The sequence below is a fragment of the Pan troglodytes genome, chromosome 12 (assembly GCF_028858775.2).
Source record: "Pan troglodytes isolate AG18354 chromosome 12, NHGRI_mPanTro3-v2.0_pri, whole genome shotgun sequence".
Classification (NCBI taxonomy): Eukaryota; Metazoa; Chordata; class Mammalia; order Primates; family Hominidae; genus Pan; species Pan troglodytes.
The window spans coordinates 57,794,917-57,820,149 of record NC_072410.2 but is presented as its reverse complement, the minus strand read 5'-3'; the positions used below and the strand labels follow the sequence as shown (position 1 = coordinate 57,820,149).

Here is a 25,233-nt window from a genome sequence, read left to right as displayed (position 1 = left end):
AAAATGGCCACTGTTCGGGTGAAGGAAAAAACTCCACTGTTGCCCTCTGAAGATTTGCTGAAAATTCGACTCACAAAAGACAGATTCAGTGGAGGAAGAACATACACATTTATTTTATTAGAGTTAACGTGATAAGGGAGGCTTTAGGGTGAAGACCCAACCCCCCAGTGGGGTGTAGAGGCTTCTATGTTCTAATTCTTTTTTTTTCTCTAACTTGCTTCAGAGGAAGATACCCTTCTTCTCAGGGGAAAGGGAGATGGGGAAGTGTGGATGATTTTAGAGGAGTAGTAAATGATGTTTAGGGGAATTCAATGGGCTTGAAGAACATACAATGGCCTGGGGCAAAGCTTGTTGGGCCCAGAGAATGGACAATGGTTTGTGACAAAAGTCCATCAGGTGTGTGGGCAGACACTAGTCTTTTTTCCTATAATATGGATTCAGTTAATGAAAACTCAGAGAAGGGGCTAAAGGCAATTCTTTTCATCTTTGGTAGGTGCAGACTTTAGGCAGAAAAGGGAGCTTCAGAGAACAGCGTCCTCCTATGCTTTGGGAGAGATGGGTGGGGAAGGGGAGGTCAGAGAGACCTTGAGGCTCCTTTTTCAGTTCAACATGTACAAATGGCCATATTTTGGGGTATTGGTTTTTGAGCCCCGATACCACTCATAGGTGTTTTATTTAGGCATTAATTGTGCCAGTTTTTTTTAAAAAAACAAAAGGACCTGTTATAATTTGAAAACTGCAGACAATGAATACATTTTAGCTAGAAATTTTGATAAATTGGATATATTGAATAAGGCTTTCAACCTGTTTTATATATTTTTTTAATTTTTATTTATTTCTTCTTATTATTTTTTTTAGAGACAGGGTCTTGCAATGTTGCCCAGGCTGTAGTACAGTAGCTATTCACAGGTGCAATCCCATTACTGATCAACACAGGAGTTTTGACCTGCTCAGTTTCGGACCTGGGCTGGTTCACTCCTCCTTAGGCAACCTGGTGGCACCCCCGCTCCACTTAGTGCAGACACCTAATGGTCACAGTGCACTACAGCCCAAGGCTTCTGGGCTCCAGCACCGTTCCCGCCTCAGCCTCTCCAGTAGCTATGACTGCAGGTGTGTGCTCACCACACCCACCTATATTCTTATTTTTAAAGATCAAAATCATAGAACAAATGTTTACTCTCAAGTCCTATTCAGTGATGACCTTGTGTAGTACTTGACATAGAGTTAAGTTGTCACAGTGTCTGGTTTTTAGCTCTTGTGCTCTTAGACGACATAAACGCAGACAGTCATGGAAGGGCTGCCCAGCCCACGCTACCACCTCTGAGCCCTTACATAAGCTCTGCCAGGTTTACCTTCCTGCTCTGGATTGATTTCTCCATAGAGGACCTTGCCTCCTGCTTTGCTGAAAAATCAGAAGCATGAGGCAGGAACTGCCTCAACTTCCTGCTGCCAAATCTCAAGTCTCCTGAATCCAGCTTCCCATTTTGCCCTCCCCTTGTCCAGGTGGAGCAGTCCCTCAAGGCCAGCGCCCCCACAGCCTTTCACCTCTTTCCTCCTGCCTTCTCAGGACACTTGCATTAACCATCACTCCAGATCACTCTGTATTTTCAACCTCACTTTTTCCCAGATTCTTCCAATTGGCATCAGACTACGTTCAAAATTCATTAAAGATAAGAAAGTGAAGATCCTTTTATCCACCACTATTAATTAGGAAGCAGGTTTGACTGCTATAAAGTCCCCAAATAATCAAATCCACTTAAAAAGCTTAAACAAGATGAAAGTTTACTTATTTCTCACATAAGCTGGCAGGGCAGTACCTTAGTGGCAGGGAGCTCAGCTTCTTAAGGGTCCTCACTCCACCATTCCTAGGGGTGGCCTTGTCTCCACAGTTCATGATAACTCTCACTGCTGTAAGCAGCATCGGGAAAGAGGGATGGGGAGATAGAGAGCCCTTCCACATGAGGGTATGACTTCCACTCACCTCCCAACAGGCCAGAATTTAGCAACATGGCCATGCTTAGCTGCAAGGAAGGCTGGGGATCAGCCATTATTCTGGTACCCAGTTGATACCGTTTGGATATTTGTCCCTGCCCAAATCTCATGTTGAAATGTAATCCCCAATGCTGGAGGTGGGGCCTGGTGGGAGGTGTTTGGAACATGGGGGTGGATCCCTCGTGAGTGGCTTGGATCATCTCTTTGGTAATAAGCGAGCTCACACTTTAGTTCACATGAGATCTTTTCTTTATAAATTAATGAACCAATTAAACCTCTTTTCTTTATAAATTACCCAGTCTCAAGTATTTCTTTATAGCAATACAAGAATGCCCTAATATACCAGTTAAACACAGAGACTCTATTAATGTACCAGGAGGGAGAATGGGTATAGAGTACAGCAAGCAAGTCTACTCCTGCACACCTTATCCCCCCTAAGAACAGCCCAATCTCAATTTTCTCCTTCTCACCCCAAGTTTTCAAATGAGTTGTCCACACTCATCATCTCTACTTCCTCTCTGTTTGTTTTCCACATAGATGAGAATTTGCAAAAGTGTTTTGAAGCAAGGGAGAATTTTTTTTCTCATGTCAGATGCATAATGTGCTGACATATAACAATGTTTGAGAGAGGCACATCTCATTCATAAGCGTGAAAACCCAGTCATTATGCATAACTGCAAAAGGATCAGAGAGAATATTATACAAGTTCATTCCTTGAAGGTGGGACTAGGGGTGGGTTGACCTGCTTAAGAAGACCTGGAAGGCGAGGTGCAGGGAGCTAAGTAAAGCCATGGAAGGAGCTGTTGTTGTCCAGGGATGGGCTGAGTCAAGGAGACACAACCAGGAGGCAACCCATGCTGGGGGCTGAGAGAATTGGATCTTGTGTGAAACTGAAGGAAGGAGAGGACACACGTGGTAGGAAGAGGGGATCAGACAAGGGTGGGGGAGGCAGATGGGAGGCAGTGAAGGTGCCTTTTAAATTCCTGATCTCATGCTTTGTAAATGTGGTGATGGGGGCACCTTTTCACATTGTACCAACTGTGCTTTCCCAGAATGGGGTAGCTCCTTAAAGAAGACATATACACAGAAGGACGAAATTCTTTTTTTTTTTTTTTTTTTTTTTGAGTCAGAGTCTTGCTCTGTCACCCAGGTGGAGTGCAATGGCATGATCTCGGCTCACTGCAACCTCCGCCACCCGGGTTCAAGCAATTCTCCTGTCTCAGCCTCCTAAGTAACTGGGATTACAGGTGCCCGCCACTATACCCAGCTAATTTTTTTGTATTTGGAGTAGAGATGGGGTTTCACCATGTTGCCCAGGCTGGTCTTGAACTCCTGACCTCAAGTGATCTGCCCGCCTGGGCCTTCCAAAGTGCTGGGATTACAGGTGTGAGCCACTGCACCTGGCCAACAAAATTCTTATGTGCATTGATTTTTCTCTACTTAGATCTGTTCATACTTATGGTGTTTATTAGGTAACCCATGCTTGGAGCATTGCGGATGAAACTTATGAAATCTTTGAAAACATAGCCTTTTATATCAATGCAAAGCACACGTTAAGATAAATCTGGGGTCCAGGTGTGGCAGCTCATGCCTATAATCCCAGCACTTTGGGAGGCCGAGGCGGGCAGATCACCTGAGGTCAGGAGATCGAAACCAGCCTGGCTAATATGGTGAAACCCCGTTTCTACTAAAAATACAAAAAATTAGCTAGGTGGGGTGGCGAGTGCCTGTAATACCAACTACTCAGGAGGCTGAGGCAGGAGAATCGCATGAATCCAGGAGGCGGAGGTTGCAGTGGGCCGAGGTTGCACCATTACACTCCAGCCTGGGCAACAGGAGCAAAACTCCATCTCAAAAAAAAAGAAAAAAAAAAAAAGAGAGAGAGAGATAAATCTGGATAATTTCTGAGTCACACTGCGAGGGATCAAATCCTGGCTTCTATACGATATATGAATTCGCTCTGCAGCTTTGGGCAAGTGACTTCACCCCTCTGTTCTTAATTTATAAAGTGGAGATAATAAGAATACATTTAGTTCCAGTAAGGTTGTTGAAACTAACATAAAACCCAATCCAAATGGGCTTTAACAGGAAAAGGGAAATTACAGGCTTATGTAATTCAAAAGATCTAATGGTAGCATTCAAGTGTGGTTTGATCAAGGCTCCGGTTCAGTTTCTCTGAGATTTCCTTTGACTTTGATCATAGCAGCAAATTGGGTAGGAACGCAGATTCCCCTTTGCACAGCCTGCCATCTAGGAAAGGATGTTCACACCCAGAATTCCTGTCCGTGGTTCTAAGACTCACTCTAGCTGGACTGGAATGGTGACCACCCACAGAACCTCACTGTGGGCAGGGTTAATGGGCTGAGCCTAGGGCCACACCCCACCCATGGAACCAGGTATGGAATTGGCTTCCCTGGAACCTACTGGACTCCTCTCAGAAGTCAGAGGCTGCTGGGAAGAAGGAAGGGAAAATACAAGCATGGGAAGCAAGCTAGAGGAATTGTTACCGACCACAGGTTCTTAGGCACCCATGCAATAGCAATTGACAGGAGGCCAAACAAGTTTCCCAGACAAGACTTTATGGGCGCTTGTGCTCCAACACAAGGAAACTAGCCCACGAGCAAGAGTTCTTGGCTGGCCCCACTGAGGGGAGTGCATTTCGGTGTCTTAAGGAGGGTGACATGCATAATTCATGAGGTAGGTGAGCCTCACTACATGTGTGGGGTGGAATACAGGGTGTGCAGGCATGGTAAGGAATCATGCCAACACATACTGTTGTGTGAGCAGAAAATAGCAGATAAGCCCTCCTCTGGGCAGGGATTTTAGTATTATAATGAGGCAAGGGGCAAATATCATTCTTCGGATCTTATGTGCATGCAGGCTGTAGGATTAACTCCCTTGAGTAAGATTTAGGGTGGATGCTGCTTATCTTAGATTCTTCAAGATCACAAGGTCAGCGGGGATGCGTTAGAGTGATGGTGGTGCAAAGTCTGCTAATTGACAGGTGTGGGAGTGGGGGCCTCATTCCAGTGAGGGCTGAGTCCTGTCCCTGTGCTGTCTCACAATCTGCTATATCCATGCACACTGTTTTGACCCAGGACTCCTCCCCCAGCAGTTATGGCCTTCTGGTGTCCTAAGTTAACCTTAAAGAAGCAACATAGAGCTAGTTTGTCATGGGAAATTTTGACAGACTCATAAAGGAAAAGACATGATAGGTCACAGCAATGCCATGTCTATACTCATTTCCAAGAACCACATTGTAACCCACATGTGTATTGGTTGTGAAACTCTTAAACTCTTTCTCCAGGGCCAGAGTATGACTTTTGTGGGTCTCCATTTTTGCCTTCATCATCCCTTTCTTCTATAAAAAGTACTAAGAACTATATTACTAAGTTGATACTGACAGAGTTCAAGACATAGTATCCACAAATATAGCACGTTGGCATTTGAGAAAACAGCAGAAGCAGGAAGGCCACTCTCACCTTCTCCTCACTCTGCTCCCCTGAAGAGGGCCTTAAGAGAATTATCTGACCTTCCTCAGAAGAAAATCTTCATTCCAGAGATGTCCTTCCTACACCCAAGGAAAGGAATGTCCTTTTCTCTGAAGACACAGGAACACAAAAAAGAATCTAAACAGGCCTTGCTAAGTACTTTCCAGTTTAATATCATTAGATCACAGTTTTTTATCCTCCAATCATACTTCTGCATGGCTGTCTATAAAATACACAGTTTTTCCTGTTTCTTTGGGCCTTCATTTCTGAGTGTTCCCATGTTATATAATTTTCTTTTTCTATTTTCTTTTTTCTTTTTTTTTTCTTTTTGAGAGAGAGAGAGTCTCACTCTGTCACCCAGGCTGGAGTGCAGTGACACAATCATAACTCACTGCAGCCTCAACCTCCTTGGCTCAAGTGATCCTCCAACCTCAGCCTCCAAAGTAGCTGGGACTACAGGTGTGCACCACTGCACCTGGCCAATTTTTAAAATTTTTAGTAGAGACGAGGTCTGGCTATGTTACCTGGCTGGCCTTGAACTCCTGGGCTCAAGTGATCCTCCCGCCTTGGCCTCCCAAAGTGCTGGGATTGCAGGCGTGAGCCACCTTGCCCAGCCCACATAAAATTTGTATTAAATAAATTTGTGTGCTTTTCTCTTGTTAATCTGTCTTTTATTATAGGTGCCTCAGCCTTGAACCTTGTGATGAGTGAGAAATCTTTCTCCCCTACGGTATGTCTGTATTAACATTATATATTAAAACATTGTCTTCTAGTTAAAAAAAAATTGAAGCATTTTCATGAGCCACTAAAATTATCATGAACTCTGGGCTCTGCCCCAGCTGTGCCTGATGGATGGCTCCACCCTGCCTTTATTCGCAATGCACCACAGGAGAAAAGTTTCAATGTGCACCTTGCCGAGAATTTCATCTTCTTTATGTTGCCCATGGCATTTTCTGAGCAGCTTTCCTGGAGCTCTGTCTGCCATCTTGCTTATGAAAACCCCAAGTTGTGTAATGGTTACCTGACAGAATGGGAATCCAGATCTCCTTCAGGATACAGCAGGATGGAGGCCTGCAGAGATGGCCTGAAAATAAGTAGCTGGATCCTAAAAGAGTGGAAAGGCAAGTGTTCTGTGCAGTGTTCAGGCATTGAAGCCGTCCTGTTAGTGAACGAGGAAAGAGGAAGAACCCTAAAATGATCCCAATGGCCTGCACACCTTCCTTCCATCTGTTAAGTTTCTATGATCATGAGTAGGTTCATCCTTTTATTAAAAAGTTTAATAAGCCAGGCATGGTAGCTCACGCCTGTAATCCCAGAACTTTGGGAGGAGAAGGCAGGTGGATCCTTTGAGTCTAGGAGTTTGAGACCACCCTGGGCAACAAAGTGAGACCCTGTCTCTTTGAAAAAAAGAAGTTTAACCAATCTTGGCAGGTTAAGTTATGCTGTGGTAACAAACGACGCCAAAATCTCAGTGCTTAAAACCACAAAGATTTATTTTGTACCCATCCTACATGTCCTTCTTGGGGTGGCTAGGGACTGTCCTCCATGTCCTCCTTACTCAGGGAGCCTAGCGGATGGAGTGGCGCCGTCTAGAACCGGGACAGCAGTAGTGGCAGGAAGAAGGAAAATGTGGCAAATTGCAAATTGCTTGGTGAGCCTGCCACTGGGAAGTGACCTGTGTCACTTCCACTCGCTTTTCTTTGGCCTCCAACACTGATTCAGAAGGCGGGGAAGTACGATTTCACCATGCTTCCAGGGGGGCAGAATAAGAATATGCAGTGGCCAGCCTCAATGATTGCTGCAATAATTTTCATCTTTTTTTTTCCTTTATCCTTTCATTCTTACAAAACTTGCACATGGTAACCAATAGCTCCATTCTAGGGTGAAGGAAAGAGCCTGAGTCTCTGCTGTGGCTGGGGACAGGAAATGCACCCACCTGCCAAGCTGCTGGTGACACCTGGTGGCAGCCAGGAAGCCCCAGACTCCTGAGGGAGGATCAGTGTCCCTATTCTCCGGCCCCCAGGTGAGAGTTCCCAGCACTGGCTGGCCTGCTGGGCTGAGCAGGTATCTGGGGATGAGGACTTAGGAGTATGAAGGCCAAGGGCTCCCTGGGAGGGAAGAGAAGGTTTCTCCAGAGATGTTCACAGGGCATGGGATCTCTAGGTAGTAAAAGGAATGCAACCTGGCTTCTTGCTCCCAGAAGGTGAAGCCAGACGTATTGTGATGTGTGGCAATCTAAATGACAAAATACTTTGTGGACACGGTTGGGAAGTACAGATAATGACATTACATCATGTCCATTACATAAACGAAGTGAAAAAAAGGTAGATACAGAAATTAGACTACAAATGACAGTTTGAAAAGAATGTTGTGTGTGTGTGTGTGTGTGTGTGTGTGTGTGTAGCAGGTATGAATAAGTCCACAAACTATATGGGCAAGACATATTTGATTCCTTTATTTCCTTTTAATCAACTTAGTCCTGCCTCTGAGCTCTCATTCATCCTGATAAAAATTTGTCCCTAGTTATTTTTAGGGTTTCCCACTGCCATGGTTGTGCTGGGGTCTCTCGTCCATAGCTGCAAAACACTGGCATTCTCCGGTGATTTTTGAGTCCATGGATACAGCCTTCTTCCACTCCACACAGTCCGTGGAAGCCCCCCATCTGGCTGGGGTACACGAATTAATCTTGGTGGGCCCGGAGACTCGATTCCTCAGAGGCACCCTCTGCAGCGTCACCCCTGAAGTCTTGCCACACCACCCACCCCCCATTCTCCCCTTTCCTTTCTCCCTTCTTCCCTCTCTCCCACCTGCCCCTCAGAACACATACTCTTGAATGAGTTTAAGTTTTTCAAGAGGAAGAAGTACATCAGCCTTGCTGAAATAATTGAATAAGGGGATACCAGCAACATGGAAACCAGAAACCAGCCAGGACAACCTGGTGAAACCCCGTCTCTACTAAAAAAAAAAAAAATTTCAAAAATTAGCCGGGTGTGGTGATGCGTGCTCATAGTCCCAGCTACTCAGGAGGCTGAAGCACGAAAATTGCTTAAACCCGGGAGGCGGAGGTTGCAGTGCGCCGAGATCGCACCACTGCACTCCAGCCTGGGCGACAGAGCAAGTCTTTGTCTCAAAGTAATAATAATAATAATAAAAAACATTGAATGTACCTCTTCCTCAGGGAAAGGAGGTTAAATAAAGCTGGATTTCCATCTGAAAAGGGAGATAGAGGGGAAATATGGACAATAACATATGAAGTAAGAGTCAGAAAAAAACCTGTACATGTAAATAGATGTATATGGAATCACCTCATAATGTTACGGTGATTATTTATGGAGAGTGAGGTTGCAGGTGAGTTTTATTTTCGACCCCACCTCTGGTACTCATGACCTTTGTGTGGCCCTCTCCCACTCTGTAACAGGGCGAGTTTGGGTGACCTACAGAATACAGCAGAAGTGAAGGTTCATCACTCCCCACTGAGGCTATAAAGGGCCGTAGTTTCCATCTTGGACACTGTCTCTCTTGCTCTTTCTCTCACATCATTTATTCTTAAGGGAAATTTTGTCCTGAGAAGCACTATAGAGGGGCCCAGCCATGGCCTCCTGCCAACAGCCACATGAGTGAGCTTAGAACCAGACCCTAGCAGGCCACTGATGCAATCCATCTGTAGTCCCAACTAGTTGGGAGGCTGAGGCTAGAGAATTACTTGAGCCCAGGAGTTCAAGGCAGCAGTGAGCTATGATCACAACACTGAAAAAGCAGCAGATCTTGCAACCTGCCAAGGCTTCACATGAGAATAGCCCTGACAACATCTGGACTGCAACCTCTTGAGACTCCCTGAGTCAGAACTACCCAGCATATTTCAGACGAGACCATAAAAGAGGAAGAAAAGAACCACCTGGCTGAGCTGCTCTCAGTGATAGTGAGATAACAGATGTTTGATATTTTAAGCTGCTGGGTTTTGGAGATAACCTGTTACACAACAACAAATAACTAACACAGTATTTTCCCCGCAATTTTCAAGTTCTATATAATGTACATATATTGCCTTACAACCAGAAAAAAAATGTTTTAAAAGATCAAGTAAATCCTTCATTCCAGTGTGATACAGAACAACCTGTTCAGTTGTCTGATTACCATCACTGCTTTGCACACCTGTACCCACTGAAGTCCATGTGGTAAGACACCAGCTACACACCAGGGAGGCCTGAACAGGGGTTGGTCTTAATTTGGTTTTGCCAGAGAACTTCGTGTTGCAAAACATCCCATAAAAAGGGATGATTCTTTTCGTGTGATGCAGGTCTTGCAAATGTAGCCAAAAATCAATTAATTCCCTCAGGAAATTGGATAACATTTAAACTTGGTTAACTGCCTCAAACGTTGTATAAAGTAATAAATAGCATTTGACTATTACCAACAGCTACATTTTGTTTATAGAGGATTTTCTTTCTTTTATTTATTTTTTATTTTTATTTTTTTTAGAGACAAGGTCTCCTTCTGTCGCCCAAGCTGGAGTGCAGTGGTGCAATCACGGCTCATTGCAGCCTCAACCTCCCAGGCTCAAATGATCCTCCCAGCTCAGCTTTTTGGGCACCTGGAACTACAGGCACATGTCACCACACCCAGCTTGGATTTCCCAAAATTGGAAATGTACATTTTTCTTTTGAAGGTCAGTGGGCCTTCAAAATGTGGCATGGTAGGGAGAATGCTGTCCTTGAACCTGAAGCATTCCCTCTGCCAGGAACAGCTCTGTGGCTCTGCAACAAGTCACTTTGCCTCTCTGGCCAGTTTCCTTATATGTAAAACAGCAGTGTTGAATATACTATCTCTAATGACTCCAAAAATTTGTTACCCTATAGTCTTGCTTTAACCTACCATGGTATTTTGGCTCTTGAATGACAAGCCTGAGCCCCCACTCATGATGGATGTTGCACTATCCAGTATGGAGGCCACTATGTGCATGTGGCTAAATTCAAATTAATTTAAATGAACTAAAATTAAAATGTATTTCTCTGTTGCAGTAGCCATGTTTCAGGTGCTCCATAGCACCTGCAGCCAGTGGCGATGTATGATACAGCGCAGAGTTAGAGCACTTCCACCATCACAGAAAGTTCTACTGGACAGCTGCTCTAGGGCCTCACCTCTCCAAGTGTGGTCCACAAACCAGCAGCACCACATTACCTAGGAGCCCTTAGAAATGTAGACTGGGCTCAGACTGGGCACAGTGGCTCACGTCTGTAATCCCAGCACTTTGGGAGGCCAAGGCAGGCTGATCACCTGAGGTCAGGACTTCAAGACCAGCTTGGTCAACATGGTGAAACCCCGTCTTTACTAAAAATACAAAAATTAGCCAGGCGTGGTGGCAGGTGCCTGTAGTCTCAGCTACTCGGAAGGCTGAGGCAAGAGAATCGCTTGAATTCAGGAGGCGGAGGTTGCAGTGAGCTGAGACTGTGCCATTGCACTCCAGCCAGGGCAATAAGAGTGAAACTCCGTCTCAAAAAAAAAAAAAAAAAAAAAAAGAAAGAAAGAAAGAAAAGAAAAGAAATGTAGACTCTTGGGCCCTACCCCAGATCAGCTGAATCAGAATCTGGATTTTAACAAGATTCCCCAGTGCCTCCTGCAGGTGTGAGTTTGAGAAGCCCCGCTATAGGGAATGTTCTCTGCTGAGCAGGTGACTGGAAGGACAGAGTGGTGGTTAGATGTGTGTCCTCGGCCAGATGCAGTGGCTCATGCCTGCAATCCCAGCACTTTGGGAGGCCGAGGCTGGAGGATCACTCGAGCCCAGGAGTTAGAGACCAGCCTGGGCAACATAGGGAGACCTTGTCTTTACAAAAACATAAACAAAATTAGCCGGGCATGGTAGTGCATGCCTGTGGTCCCAGCTACTTGGGAGGCTGAGGCAGGAGGATCACTTGAGCCTGGAAGGTCAAGGATGCAGTGAGCCAAGATCGTGCCACTGCACTCCAGCCTGGGCAACAGAGTGAGACCTTGTCTCAAAAAAAAAAAAAAAAAATTGTGGCCTCTGTGACCACACTCAGTGGATGTGTAGCCTGGCTATTTCTTGGCTGTGTGACCTTAGGCAAATTTCTTAACCCTTCTGGGCTCCAGTTTCCTTATTCAGAAAATAGTATCCATCTCATGGGAAACTCTGAGGCCATAACAATATAAAACAATTATCACAGTGCCTCCCTAACACACAGTAAGTGCTCTTTAAATGACAGTTTTGTTATTTTGGGGTTCTGCGAGGTTTCAGGTTTCTGACAACCCCAGGCCTTGAGATCCAATGCAGACAACAGGCCAAGAGCGGCTCTTCTCCTTTCTGCCACAGGGTGGCGCTGTGTCACAACGTCCTTTCCTCTCCCGCCGACTTGGAGCTGGCTCCCCGGCAGGAAACCAGAATTTGAGATTTCCGCTGTCTCTGTTTCCGATTACTAAGCACGACCGGGCAGCCTGGACACCGATCCAAGCATTCATCTGGCAGATAATAGGAAAACAGTCCTCAGCTTTGTATCCAGTTGGAATGCAAAAGTAAGGGTCGAACCAAGAGTTCAATAAGGGCTGTGTGAAAGTGGTCGTGGAAGCCGGAGACTCCTGATGGAGGGCTGGGGGCAGGGAAGTTTCGGATTTTCTGTATCAGCTGTGCAACGACTTGTGTTCCTTGAACCACATGTTCAAACTACAGCCCTTTGCTGGCCAAGTATATGGCTGTGTGTGTGGGCGGGGAGTAGGGGTGGGGAGCCTGTGGGAGGTGTGGGTGTGAGAAGGAGAGACAGAGAGGATTTTTAATGTTTTGAAACAGGGTCTTGCTCTGTTCTCAGGCTGGAGTGCAGTGGTGCAATCACAGCTCACTGCAGCCTCGACCTCCCTGGCTCAAGCAATCCTCCCATCTCAGCCTCCTGAGTAACAGGGGCCACAGGCATGTGCCACCATGCTCGGCTAATTTTTTATTTTTGGTAGAGATGGGAGCCTCCCTATGTTGCCCAGGCTGGTCTCAAACTCCTGGGCTCAAGGGATCCTCCCATCTCAGTCTCCCAAAGTGCTGGGATTACAGGTATGACCCGCCGTTTCTGGCTGGGATTTTTTAAGGAGTCGATTTCTAAAGTTTCTCAAACTTGAGCCTACCTCACAGTCACCTGGGGAGGCTTGATTGCTTGGCCATAGTCTCAGAATTTTCAATTCAGTGGGAGGTCTGGCCTGAATAATTTGCATTCCAAACAAGCTCCCAGGTGATGCTGATGCTTCTGATCCAGGGACCGCCCTTCACTACCCTAAACTGAAAAGCTCACCTGGACCAAATTAGATACTCCTAGTTCAAGAGAAGGACATCACTCCAGAGGAAGTTCCTTTAACACCCCACCCATGGTGACACCCTCAGCACTCTTAGGAACCTCTTAAGTCCCCCTTGGGCCCTGTCAGGGGACTTGTCAGCCTGAAACCCCATGTGGACAGGAAAAGTGGCTACAGGGCAGGAGCCAGGGTTATTCCCAAGTTAAAGTCCCCACTTCCCTCCAGGCTCTTAATTCATAACTCTTGCTGTGTCCTGAGAAGGGTGATTAAGACCCTCAAGACCCTGCTTAGTCCCACTTGTGGCACCAAACCTGCGGAGAGCACTCTTTTTGCCTGATGCCACCAGTCCAAAGCAGAGTCACTTCCCCCTAGAAATAGGAAACAGCAGAGGTCTGGATGATTCTGATGGGGGTGTTGGACATTTCAGAGGGAGGGTGGACAACTCAGATGGGACCCCCACTGGTTGATACAGGCTGATGGGAACACTCATGACCAGAGAGAGTGTCCTAAGAACAAGCCTGGGTCCTCCTCTGAGTTCCTCAGGCACCAGGGCCTCTGCATGTATGGCACTGATCATATACTGCCTGGCCATGAGTCGTGAGCTTTGCCATTCTTTTAAAAAGAGTATGTGGCCCACTCAGGATGTGCCAGGCTCAGCACCAAGCTTGAATGGGAGCCCACATCCTCACAATGGGGAAAACATGCAGATGTCAAAGCACATCTCACATATGTGTAGTGGGCCTGTGTATGCAGCTGCCAGGCTCTGGGCCTTCTTTGAGTTCCCCTGAAACCTAGTTTCCCAAGCAGTGCAGTGAGGCCCACTGGTGGGCCATGAGATGAGTAAGGGAGGCCAGAAGCTAATGTTTTAAGTCTAAATAGTTTTAAGGAATAGCTATCTTTATAAGGTTGAGATGAAGATAAAATAAACTTGGTAAAAGTAAGGTGAGTTGATTTGGAGAACAATAATAGGCTATAGGATAAGTGCTTATCTGAAGTTTGGGAAACACTGGCCAACAGAATTCACACATGCAAAAGTGTGGGTGAGTAAAGGAGACTTCACTGGAGACTTCATGGTAGCAATTGAGGAGGGGTCTTTATGTAGCACAGCCCACATCCCACACAGCCATAGGACCCCACAGGACTCATTTTCATTCTTCCCAAGTCCATTCATGGCCACACAGTCACTGGATCTTTTTGTGTTTTTGTTTTGAGACAGGGTCTCGCTCTGTCGCCCAGGCTGGAGTGTAGTGATGCTATCTTGGCTCACTGCAACCTCGACCTCCCTGGTCTCGGGTGATCCTCCCACCTCAGCCTCCCAAGTAGCTGAGAACACAGGCATGCACCACCATGCCTGGCTAATTTTTTGTACAAACGGGGTTTTGCCATGTTGCCCAGGCTGGTCTCAAACTCTTGAGCTCAAGCCATCCGCCCCCCCTCAACCTCCCAAAGTGCTGGGATTACAGATGTGAACCACTGTGCCCAGTCCACTGGGTCTTTCTTTTTTTTTTTTTTTGAGACAGAGTCTTGCTCTGTTGCCCAGGCTGGAGCTCAGTGGCGTGATCTCGGCTCACTGCAACCTCCGCCTCCCAGGTTCAAGCGATTCTCCTGCCTCAGCCTCCCAAGCAGCTGAGACTACAGGCACGTGCCACTACGACCAATAATTTTTTGTATTTTTAGTAGAGACAGGGTTTCACCGTGTTAGCCAGGATGGTCTTGATCTCCAGACCTTATGATCCGCCTGCCTCGGCCTCCCAAAGTGCTGGGATTACAGGCGTGAGCCACCGCGCCCGGCCTGGGTCTTTTTATTGTCTGTGTTTCTGCCACTTGGGTGCAGATTCCTGGCTCCATACAGGGGCCACACCCTACATCACCACCTTCAGTTCTTTCCCTTTATTATGAAGAAGATTCAGCTGTCTCCCAAATTCCACCCCAAACTCTGAAACTGGGGAAAGCTTATATAGTTTATATTGTAAAGGTCAATGAATACCAGTAAAGCCATTTAAAAAAAATGCTTTATTAATGAAGATAGTAATGCAGAATGGTGCAACTACTTTGAAAACAGTTATGCAGTTTCTTAAATTGAGAAACATACACGCACTGATAACCCAGCCATTCCACTCCTAGGTATTTACTGTATTCACCCAAGGTAATATATGGCCATAGAAAGACTTGTACAATAATGTTCATAACAGCTTAATTAGTAATGGCTAAAAACTGAAAACAACCCAAATGTCCACCAACAAGTGAATGGATAAACAAATTGAGATGTTTCCATTCAATGAAATACTCTCAGAAATTAAAAAGGAATGAACTATTGATACATTCAACGATATGGATGAATTGCAGAAAAACTACACTGAGTGAAAGAAGCAAGATAAAAGGAATATGTACTATATTATTCCATTCAGATAACATTCTAGAAAATGGGCCAGGTGTGGTGGCATGCATCTGTGGTCCCAGCTACTTGAGAGGCTGAAGTTGGAGAATCACTTGAGCCCAGGAGGTCAAGGCTGCAATGAGCTATGATCATGCCACTGCACTCCAGCCTGGGTGACACAGTGAGACTCTGTCTCTGAAAAACTACGAAATAAAAATAAAGGAAAAAGTGTAAGGGCCCTTTCCACAGACACAGCACAGCCTTGATCCTGCTCCCCAGAGCCAACTACTGTTAGCAATTTACTGAGCAACCTCTCAGGTTATTTCTTATGAACACACATGAATTTATAGAGATTTTATTTTTACAGAAACAGGATTATACCGTACATATGGTTCTGCAACTGCTTTTTTATGAAATAATGTGAGGGCCTTGGAGAAATAAAGTTTAACTCCAATGTACACTTTAACATGATTATGCTGTCCCCTTGCCACAGGGCTTGGGAGAAATTAGACTAAGCCAAATCAGGTAGCCACTCTTGAGAAAAGTACACAACTAGGCTGGGCGTGGCAGCTCACACCTGTAATCCCAGCACCTTGGGAGGCCAAGGCAGGAGGATTACTTGAGCCCAGGAGTTCAAGACCATCCTGGGCAACAGATCAAGACTGCATCTCTTGCTAAAGAATTAAAATTACTAAAAATTAAAAAATTAGTTTTAATTTTTAAAATTAAAATTACTACTAAAAATTAATTTTAAAATGTTTTTTACTAAAATTAAAAATTAAAAAATTACTACTAAAAATAAAAAAATTAGCCAGGTGTGGTGGTGAGCACCTGTGGTCCCAGCTACTCAGGAGACCGAGGTGGGAGGATCACTGAGTCCAGGAGTTCAAGCCATGTTCATGCCACTGCACTCCAACCTGGGTGACAGAGAAAGATCTTGTCTCAAAAAAATAAATATAAAAAAAGAAAGAAAAATGCATAGCTAAATACTGAGTCCAGGATCACTGAGTCCAGGAGTTCAAGGCTGCACTGAGCCATATTCATGCCACTGCACTCCAACCTGGGTGACAGAGAAAGATCATGTCTCAAAAAATAAATATAAAAAAAGAAAGAAAAATGCATAGCTAAATACCCATCTCCTGTTTCATTAGATTCTCCCTAGGGATGCTAGTGGATCTGCTGTAGAGAGGGAGACACAAACCTCCCCCTGGACTTGGGGGTGTGGGAATGTCTTTGGGAAAGCCATCAGCAGGGGCTGACTGTGGTTGGGGTGAGCAGAGCCGTTGCCAATTTTGCAAGGTGAGAAAGTAAGTTTTTATTAACACAGCAGAATGTTTCAAGTCTGTTCTCTGGAAACCTAAGATGTACATACTGTGCCTTCACATAGAGTCTAGGTCATGTTCTCGTTATCCTTGGGAGGTGGTGGTGTGGTGTGGACAGGGACCGGGCTCCGAAGTGCAGCAAAATGGGTTGGAATCCCAGCTCTCACCCTTGCCAGCTGGGTGACCTTGGGCAAGTCACATGTCCTTCCCCATTGGCTTCCACTGGCTTGTTTTGGAGGTTCATGCTGTAGCCGTATGTGCGGTGCCTGGTAATTTGTAGCCAATCAGCAGCCCCTAGGAAGCTAATTTTACTGGTCTCCTATTATTATTACTTCCTATTGAGGTCATTGACCTCAGGTTTTGCCAACAGCCTTCCCCTCCCGCAAAGGCAACTGGCGCCCCCTCTCAACTCTTTCCAGGTCAGCAGCAGCAAATAGCTAAAATTTGCTGTGAAATCTTGGCTTGCAGGGCCCGTATTGATTTTGTTCTCGAAGCCTTTCAAGTAGCCGCTCCCCTGTGATCTCCCTGCAATGCCCCTTACAAAACCCAGCAGCTTCCCCAGACAGCTACTGGAGACACATATGCTTCTAGAAAGAAACCCGGACCCCTGGGCCACTAGAACCAGTCCTGTCTTTATCTCAAAGCCCCAAGGTCTCAGAGCTCAGTGTGTTTATCAGGTCATTTAGCAGCTACCCAGGTAATGGTTGAGGAGCACGGGCAGGAGGCTCCTGCCTCATCACCTTCCTCTCAACAGATATTGATCTCGTTCCGCTACGTGCAAGGGAACCACACACAATGCTCCCAGGACCTTTGACGTCCCAGTGCTGCTTGTTGGCTAGGGTAGTGGTAAACAAAGGAAAGGCAACCTTAGCTGAGTCCCTGCCTCCATTCTTGCCAAAATTTAAACCAGGTCAATTTTTCCGGCCTAGTGCACCCTTTAACTTTGTTGCTGAACTGTTTGCTAGTCCTAGTGGCTCAGCAAGGACTAGGGAAGGCAGGTGGCCTGGCTGAGACCCTGCAGCTCAGTTCCTGCCACGGACTCAGCCCTAGCCAGGTGTGTGGCCTTCAGACAACTCACTCACCTCTCAGTGCTGTTTTCACACATCATTTTCTAAGTTTTGTGGAAGTAAGACCACAGGCCAAAATGCCACACTAGACTAACAGAGAAACCTCTTCCAGAAGTTTCTGCAGCAGCCCACACACTAGTGATGATGGTGAGTGGATGCTCCCTTGTAAACCAGATGCTTGTGAGGTAAGAGCTGCCTATGTCTAGAAGAGTTTTTTGTTTTTTGTATTTTTGTTTTTTTTGAGACAGGGTCTCCCTCTGTTGCCCAGGCTGGAGTGCAGTGGCTCAATCTCAGCTCACTGCAACCTCTGCCTCCCAGGTTCAAACAGTTCTCCTGCCTCAGCCTCCCGAATAGCTGGGATGACAGGGACGTGCCACCACGCCAGGCCAATTTTTGTATTTTTAGTAGAGATGGAGTTTCACCATATTGGTCAGGCTGGTCTCGAACTCCCGACCTCAGGTGATTCCCTGCCTTGGCCTCCCAAAGTGCTGGGATTACAGGTGTGAGCCACCGTGCCTGGCCTCTAGAAGGGTTATAACACAGATAGTTGGAACAAAAAGGTATTTCCATCCTCCAAGGACCTGTCTAGACATGAAGGCCAACTGTGAGAGGAGAGATTCAGAAGAGATGGGTCACCATGGGGGTCAGACCCACAGATGGGGATGGGGAAGAAGAGGTGATAATCCTTAGCAACCTACATACAACCGTAGAAGCCGGTGCTGGCTAAGTCAGGCAGAAAAGAAACTTAGTGAGAGGATACTGGGTGGCCACACGATGGTGGGAAGACAGAACTGTGTCTGCAAAATGGGGAAGAAGGAGGGAGGTCATGGGACCGGAGCCCACGTCACACCCCTGGAGGTAGCTTGTTCTGGTATCACTGGGTCTGGTTGTGGTGACTGCCCCTGTGGCCACTGGTAAAGTAGATCCCCACCAACCTGAAGTCTGAGGTGAGTGCCTCCAACCAGCCAAGCCTTAACCACAAGGGAAGCTTCGAGAGAGTGTGCCTTACCTCAGCAGGGGTCTTTGCCTAACACAAAGCCGACTTTGCCTCTCACCATGTTGAACGGGGTGGTCCCAAACTCAGGAAGTGGGGTCAAGGCTGGGTGGCCAAAAATTCAACAAATGTCCCAGAGTGGAAGGCCAGCTGATCAGTCTCTGAAACTGTGCTTACTGATGAGAGGTGGAAGCTATTCATGGGGCAACTGGGGGCTCCAACCGACAGTAACAGGTCTCCAGGAGGCAGCAACAGGGGCTCTCAGAGGAAGCCTCATCTTGTGACTCTCCATTGGGGACAGTGTTGGCAATGTCTGGGCAAGCTCTGGCTCCGTCACCTATGATGGGGTGCAGTGGCACAATCTTGGCTCACAGCCTCTGCCTCCAGGGCTCAAGCCATCCTCCTACCTCAGCCTCCCAAGTAGCTTGGACCACAGGTACACACCACCATGCCCAGCTAATTTTTTTTTTTTTAATAGAGACAACGGTTTTGCCATGCTGCCCAGGCTGGTCTCAAACTTATGAGCTCAAGTGATCCACCACCTTGGACTCCCAAAGTGCTGGGATCACAGGTGTGAGCCACTGTGCCCAGCTGATTAAATCTTAAAGCTCCAAAATAATCTTCTTTGACTCCATGTCTCACATCCAGGCTGGGTTCTCACATCTTGGGTGAGGGGTGCTACTGGCATCCAGTGGGTAGAGGGCAAGGGTGCTGGTAAACATTCTGCGATGCCCAGGACAGCCACATGCCCCCAGGGAAGAATTATCCCACTAAAATGTCAACAGTGCTGAGGCTGAGAATCCCTGATTTATTCAGAGGTCCTCACAGGTCAGCTCATCAGGCATGTCTGCAGAGAGGACAACAGCCTGGACATGTGGCCTGAATTTTGGGGGAGACCCATTCTTGTAGCAAGGATAGGGGAAATGAACTGTGTTTGGAAAAGGCAAGGCAGGAACCCCATCCTAAGTGCCCCGAGCTTCTGGGCAAGTTATGATGACTGAGCCTCAGGAACAAGGACTGCATAGGTATTTGCTTACAACCTGAATGAGCATTCAAGATACTGGAACAGGCAGATACTAGGGATGCAGCATGAAAGCCTGAGAGTCTGCAGTTGGCTGGGACCAGAGATGGAATGCTGTGGTGGTATGGTTTGGCTCTGTGTCCCCACCCAAATCTCATCTCAAATTGCAATCCCCACATGTTGCGGGCGGGGCCTGGTGGGAGTCCACCCCCATGATTCAATCACCAGTCTCAGGTAGTTCTTCATAGCAGTGTGAGAATGAACTAATACAGAAAATTGGTACTGGGAGTCAGGCACTGCTATAGAAATACCTAAAAATGACAAAGTGACTTTGGAATTGGGTAACATGCAAAGGTTGGAAGAGTTTGGAGGGTTCAGAAGAAGACAGGAAGATGTGGAAAGTTAGAAACTTCCTAGAGACTTGTTGAGTGGTTTTGACCAAAATGCTGATAGTGATATGGACAACGAAGTCCAGGCTGAGGTGGTCTCAGATGGAGATGAGAAATTTACTGGGAACTGGAGTAAAGGTCACTCTTACTATGCTTTAGCAAAGAGACTGGTGGCGTTTTGCCCCTGCCCTAGAGATCTGTGGGACGTTCCATTTGGAAGTGATGACATATGATATCTGGTAGAAGAAATTTCTAAGCGGCAAAGCATTCAAGATGTGACCTGGCTGTTTCTAAAAGTGTATGCTGATATGCATAGAGAAAGAGATGGTTTGAAATTGGAACTTACATTTAAAAGTGAAGTAGAGCATAAAAGTTTGGAAAATTTGAAGCCTGACCATGCAGTAGAAAAGAAAAACCCATTTTCTGGGGAGAAATTCAAACCAGCTACAGAAATTTGCATAAGTAAAGAGGAGCCAAATGTTAATTGCCAAGACAATGGGGAAAATATCTCATGTGCATGTCAGAGACCTTCACAGCAGCCCCTTGTATCACAAGCCCAGAGGCCTAGGAGGGAAAAATGGTTTTATGGGCCAGGCCCAGGGCCCAGCTGCTCTGTGCAGCCTTGGGACATGGCACATGGGAGCCCACCTCTTACATCAGCATGGCGTGGATATGAGACATGGAGTCAAAGAAGATTATTTTGGAGCTTTAAGATTTAATCAGCTGGGCACAGTGGCTCACACCTGTGATCCCAGCACTTTGGGAGTCCAAGGTGGTGGATCACTTGAGCTCACAAGTTTGAGACCAGCCTGGGCAGCATGGCAAAACCCTGTCTCTTTAAAAAAAAAAAAAAAAATTAGCTGGGCGTGGTGGTGTGTACCTGTGGTCCAAGCTACTTGGGAGGCTGAGGTAGGAGGATGGCTTGAGCCCTGGAGGCAGAGGCTGTGAGCCAAGATCGTGCCACTGCACCCCATCATAGGTGATGGAGCTAGACCTTGCCTCGGAAAAAAAAAAAAAAGATTTAATGACTGTCCTGATGGGTTTTAAAATTGCATGGGGCCTGTAGCCCCTTTGTTTTGGCCAACTTCTCCCATTTGGAATGGGTGCATTTACCCAATGCCTGTACCCCCATTTTATCTTGGAAGTAACTAACTTGTTTTTGATTTTACGGTCTCATAGGCGGATAGGACTGGCCTTGTCTCTGATGAGACTTTGGACTTGGACTTTTGAGTTGATGCTGGAATGAGTGAAGACTTTGGAAGACTCTTAGGAAGGCCTGATTGGTTTTGAAATGTGAGAAGGATATGAGATTTGGGAGGGGCCAGGGGCAGAATGATGTGGTTTAACTCTGTGTCCCCACCCAAATTTCATGTTGAATTGTAATCCCCAGCGTTGGGGGAAAGACCTGGTGGGAGGTGATTGGATCATAGGGGCAGTTTCCCCCTTGCTGTTCTTGTGATAGTATGTGAGTTCTCACAAGATCTGATGGTTTAAAAGTGCGTGGCACTACCCGCTTCGTGCTCTCTCTCTCTCCTGCTCTGCCATGGTAAGATGTACCTGCTTCCCTTTCACCTTCCGCCATGATTGTAAGTAGTTTCTTGAGGCCTCCCAGCCATGCTTCCTGTCAAATCTGTGGAACTTGAGTTGATTAAACCTCTTTTCTTCATAAATTACCCAGCCTCAGGTAGTTATTTATGGCAGTGTGAGAAAGGACTAATACATGTGGCTTCAGCTCTGGGGAGGAGAGGCAAAAGGGGTGAGGAGCCAGGAACTGCTGGCTTCCAGTCAGACCTTAAGGCCAACCACAGTTTAGTCCTTGGGTCCAGCCTCCTCAGTTGGGTTGTCATTGTCATCTCCTTAGACACATGATGGTGGGTGGGGTAAAGGGGACAGATAAATCAAGATCTCAAGGGAGGCAGAAATTTGTACAACTGGGAAGCAAGACAAATGTCTACTTGTTTTCATAATGCAATGGGCCGAAATTAAAGCTTTGCATAATATTCTTGGTTGGTGGTTTTTTTGTGTTTTTTTATTTTTTAATTTTCATAGACATGAGGTCTCATTATGTTGCCCAGGCTGGTCTCGAATTCTGGGCTCAAGCAATCCTCCTGCCTTGACCTCCCAAAATTGTGGAATTATAGGCGTGAGCTACCCCAACCAGCCCAGGATATTGTTTAAAAAGTATCAAGAAACCTGGTATAAACAGTATATCAAAGTTCTGTCTGATTTTCCATAGACCCACAGATGGTGCTAATTTTCCACGTTGGTAAAATGCTTTGGCTTTTGCAAAACACTTTCAGGGCTCTTAGCATCTCAGCAACTCTGTGAGGTAGCCATTAACAATCCCATTTGACAGGCAAGGAAACTGAGGCTTGAAAAGGCCGGGTAGCTCGCCCACAGCCACAGGGCTAGCTAGAGCCTCAACTCTTCCTTGCCTTTCTTCTTCTGTAGGAAACATTTATGTCAGTTCCAAGGGGCATTTGAAAACTCCACCAACTCAGAGGTTGATCCACCAATCTCAGCCTCCCAAAGTGCTGAGATTACAGGCATGAGCCACCACGTCTGGCCTCTGTATACATTCCTTCCCCCCATTACCCCCCAGAAACAGGGTCTTGCTCTGTTGCCCAGGCTCTGGATACAGTGGCACAATTATAGCTCATGGCAGCCTCACACTCCTGAGCCACCACACCTGGCTATTTCTTATATTTAGTTATTTGTTATAGTTATTCCACTTGCCTGATCACCCTACTCCTTTTGGGTTTTAGGTTTTTAATTCTTTAGGGAAATCTGGTACTATTTCCTAGTAAAATGTTCCATATATCTTAGGGGATTCTGGCCCAAGATTAGGAAAGAAAATTGGTAGGTAGGGGATTGCTGCTGGAGAAAAGTCTTACTGACAGCAGCAAGAAATGACAGTTATTAGTCTGACAGTGAGAGAGTCACTGTGACCTGGGCACTTTTCCTTTTTTGCTGCTTTACATTGTGGTGAGCCTGCTCTCTTTTTCTTGGCTGCCTTCTCCCACTTGGGTTTGGCACAATTTCCCCTTTGGGAAAAACAACGTCCTAGCAGCCATCTACTTATAATTTCTCTCACATGGCCAGGCACTCATTGGAGGCTGCTGTTCTTTGGGAAATGCCCTCTTCAGCAGCCTTGATGAATGTGGGGAGAAAGCCTCAGGAATTGGCTTCCCTTTAAGGAATATGGACTGTCCTTCTCTTTTACTAAATTGGTGCTAATTGCCATTGTGAACATTTGCTTGTTTCATTTTATCTTTTTGAGATATATTTCTTTTTAGTCCTAGGCTTATATTTAAACTAATGTGTAATTATTGTTTGGAATTCTTAATAATCCACTCAACCCTGCTCAAGAGGCAAATATTTTAGCACTGGAAAATATTTATATGTGTCTTCATGGTTTCTTATTCTGGATGCAACTATAAAATAATAAACTACAACAAATATCTTCCAAACAGTAATTATACATTTATTCATATCAGATCCCTTTAAGCTATTTCACTAGTTTGGTGGTGTCTAAGCAATATGGTGACATGCATTTCCTATCCAAGTCAACTGGGTTCCCTTTTTGCAGCTGACATCTCTAAGAGCTGAGACTCTTAATCTGCAAAAGTCATTTTGTAATAGCTTTCTTGAAGTACAACTGGCATACAACAAACTACATATATTTGAAGTATGCAATTCAACATGTTTTGACATATTTATACACCAGTGAAACCATCACCACAATCAAGATAATGTATCTATCACCCCAGAAAGTTTTCTCAAGCCCATTTGTAATTTCTCACTCCTGCCCTTTTTCACCTGTCCCTCCTCATTTCCCAGGCAATAACTGAACTGCCTACTGTCACCATAAATGAGTTTCCATTTTCTAGAATTTTATATAAATGAAATTAAGCCATATGTCCTATTTTTCCTGGCTTCATTCACTCAATATAATTTTGTGATTCATCCATGTTGTGTTGTATCAATACTTCATTCCTTTTTGTTATTGAGGACTATGTCCACTGTATGAATACAATGCAATTTGTTTATCCATCCATGTCCCTGTTAAGGGACAGTTGGCTTGTTTCCAGTTTTGGGGCCATTATAGATAATGCTGCTGTGAACATTTGTGTACAAATCTTTGTGTGGACCTACACTTTTCTCATCTTTTGGGTAAATACCTAGGAGTGGAATAGTTGGATCTTATGGTAGATATTTATCTAGCATATTAAGAAAGTGCCAAAAAATGAAAAAGAAACAGTAAACTGTTCTTTCAAATGTTTTCCATTCCCACTAGCAGGGTATGAGAGTTCTTGTTTCTTCACATTCTTGCCAAAATTTGGGATGATCAGTCTTTTAAACTTTAGACATTGTAACATATGCATAGTGGTATATTGTGGCTTTAATTTGCATTTCCCTTATGACTAATGATCATAAGGGATCATTAGTCAAGATGCCTTCATCATTGACTGATGACCAAAGCATCATCTTTGGTGAAATGTGGAATTAAATCTTTGCAGAAGTAAAATTTTGCACAGTTTAGTGTCCTGTGTGATTTATTTGTCAAACATCACAATGCTATGACCTGCTACTTCCTGACACACTGATTTAACCCCTCTAAGTGTGCATTCAAAATCCTAGCATCAGTAAAAGCCAACATTTATGAGGTACTTATTACATGCCATTGCCTGTGCTTAGCATTTTACGCGAACTAACTCAGTTATTCCTTACAACATCTCACTTTTTGGGTGAGAAAACGGTGACCCAGAGAGATGAAGCAACTTGCCCCAAATCACACAGCTAGTTCAGTGGTAGAGCAGGGGCTCAAAGTTGTGTGGGAAGTGGGAGAGAAGAATATAAAGAAGCATTGGTCTGCAGTTGAGAATTCATCTGCGGTTTTTCTACATCCTTTGTGCAGAAGGTGGATAGATCGTGGAATTGATCTGGAGTCCAGAATTTTGCCAAGTGCAGAGGACCACAGGGTATGATATCGACCAAGTTATTTGAAGTGACTGATTAGGTGATCTTGACTAGCTAGAGAAGGAAGACAGAAGAAAGAAAGAGCAACAATGGAGGAGTCAGAGGGCTCCAGGAGGTTGGAGGGCCATGACAGGCAAGAGAGTGCTGCAAACATGGATGATTTTGGCTAAAGTGAGATGTAGGAACTTGGGAATTCATAGGTGACAGGGCTCCTAGTACTGATGGGGTTCAGGCACAAGGAGGTTGGATACTGGCAATCAGGAAATGGAGGGCAATGTCACTAAATGGCTTGAGTCCCAAAGAGAGAGTCATTTAT

At 45.6% G+C, this 25,233-nt stretch overlaps 1 protein-coding gene and 1 non-coding gene across 17 annotated transcripts in view; both read right to left on the bottom strand.

Moving 5' to 3' along the window:
- The window catches only part of LOC134807896 (uncharacterized), a 57,255-nt gene that overhangs the window by 23,585 nt on the left and 8,437 nt on the right, over positions 1–25,233 (bottom strand). The window lies entirely within an intron of this gene.
- On the bottom strand, positions 2,579–2,678 carry LOC112208288 (small nucleolar RNA U13). Its single transcript, XR_002942701.1, has one exon. It is a non-coding gene; the product is annotated as a small nucleolar RNA U13 (small nucleolar RNA).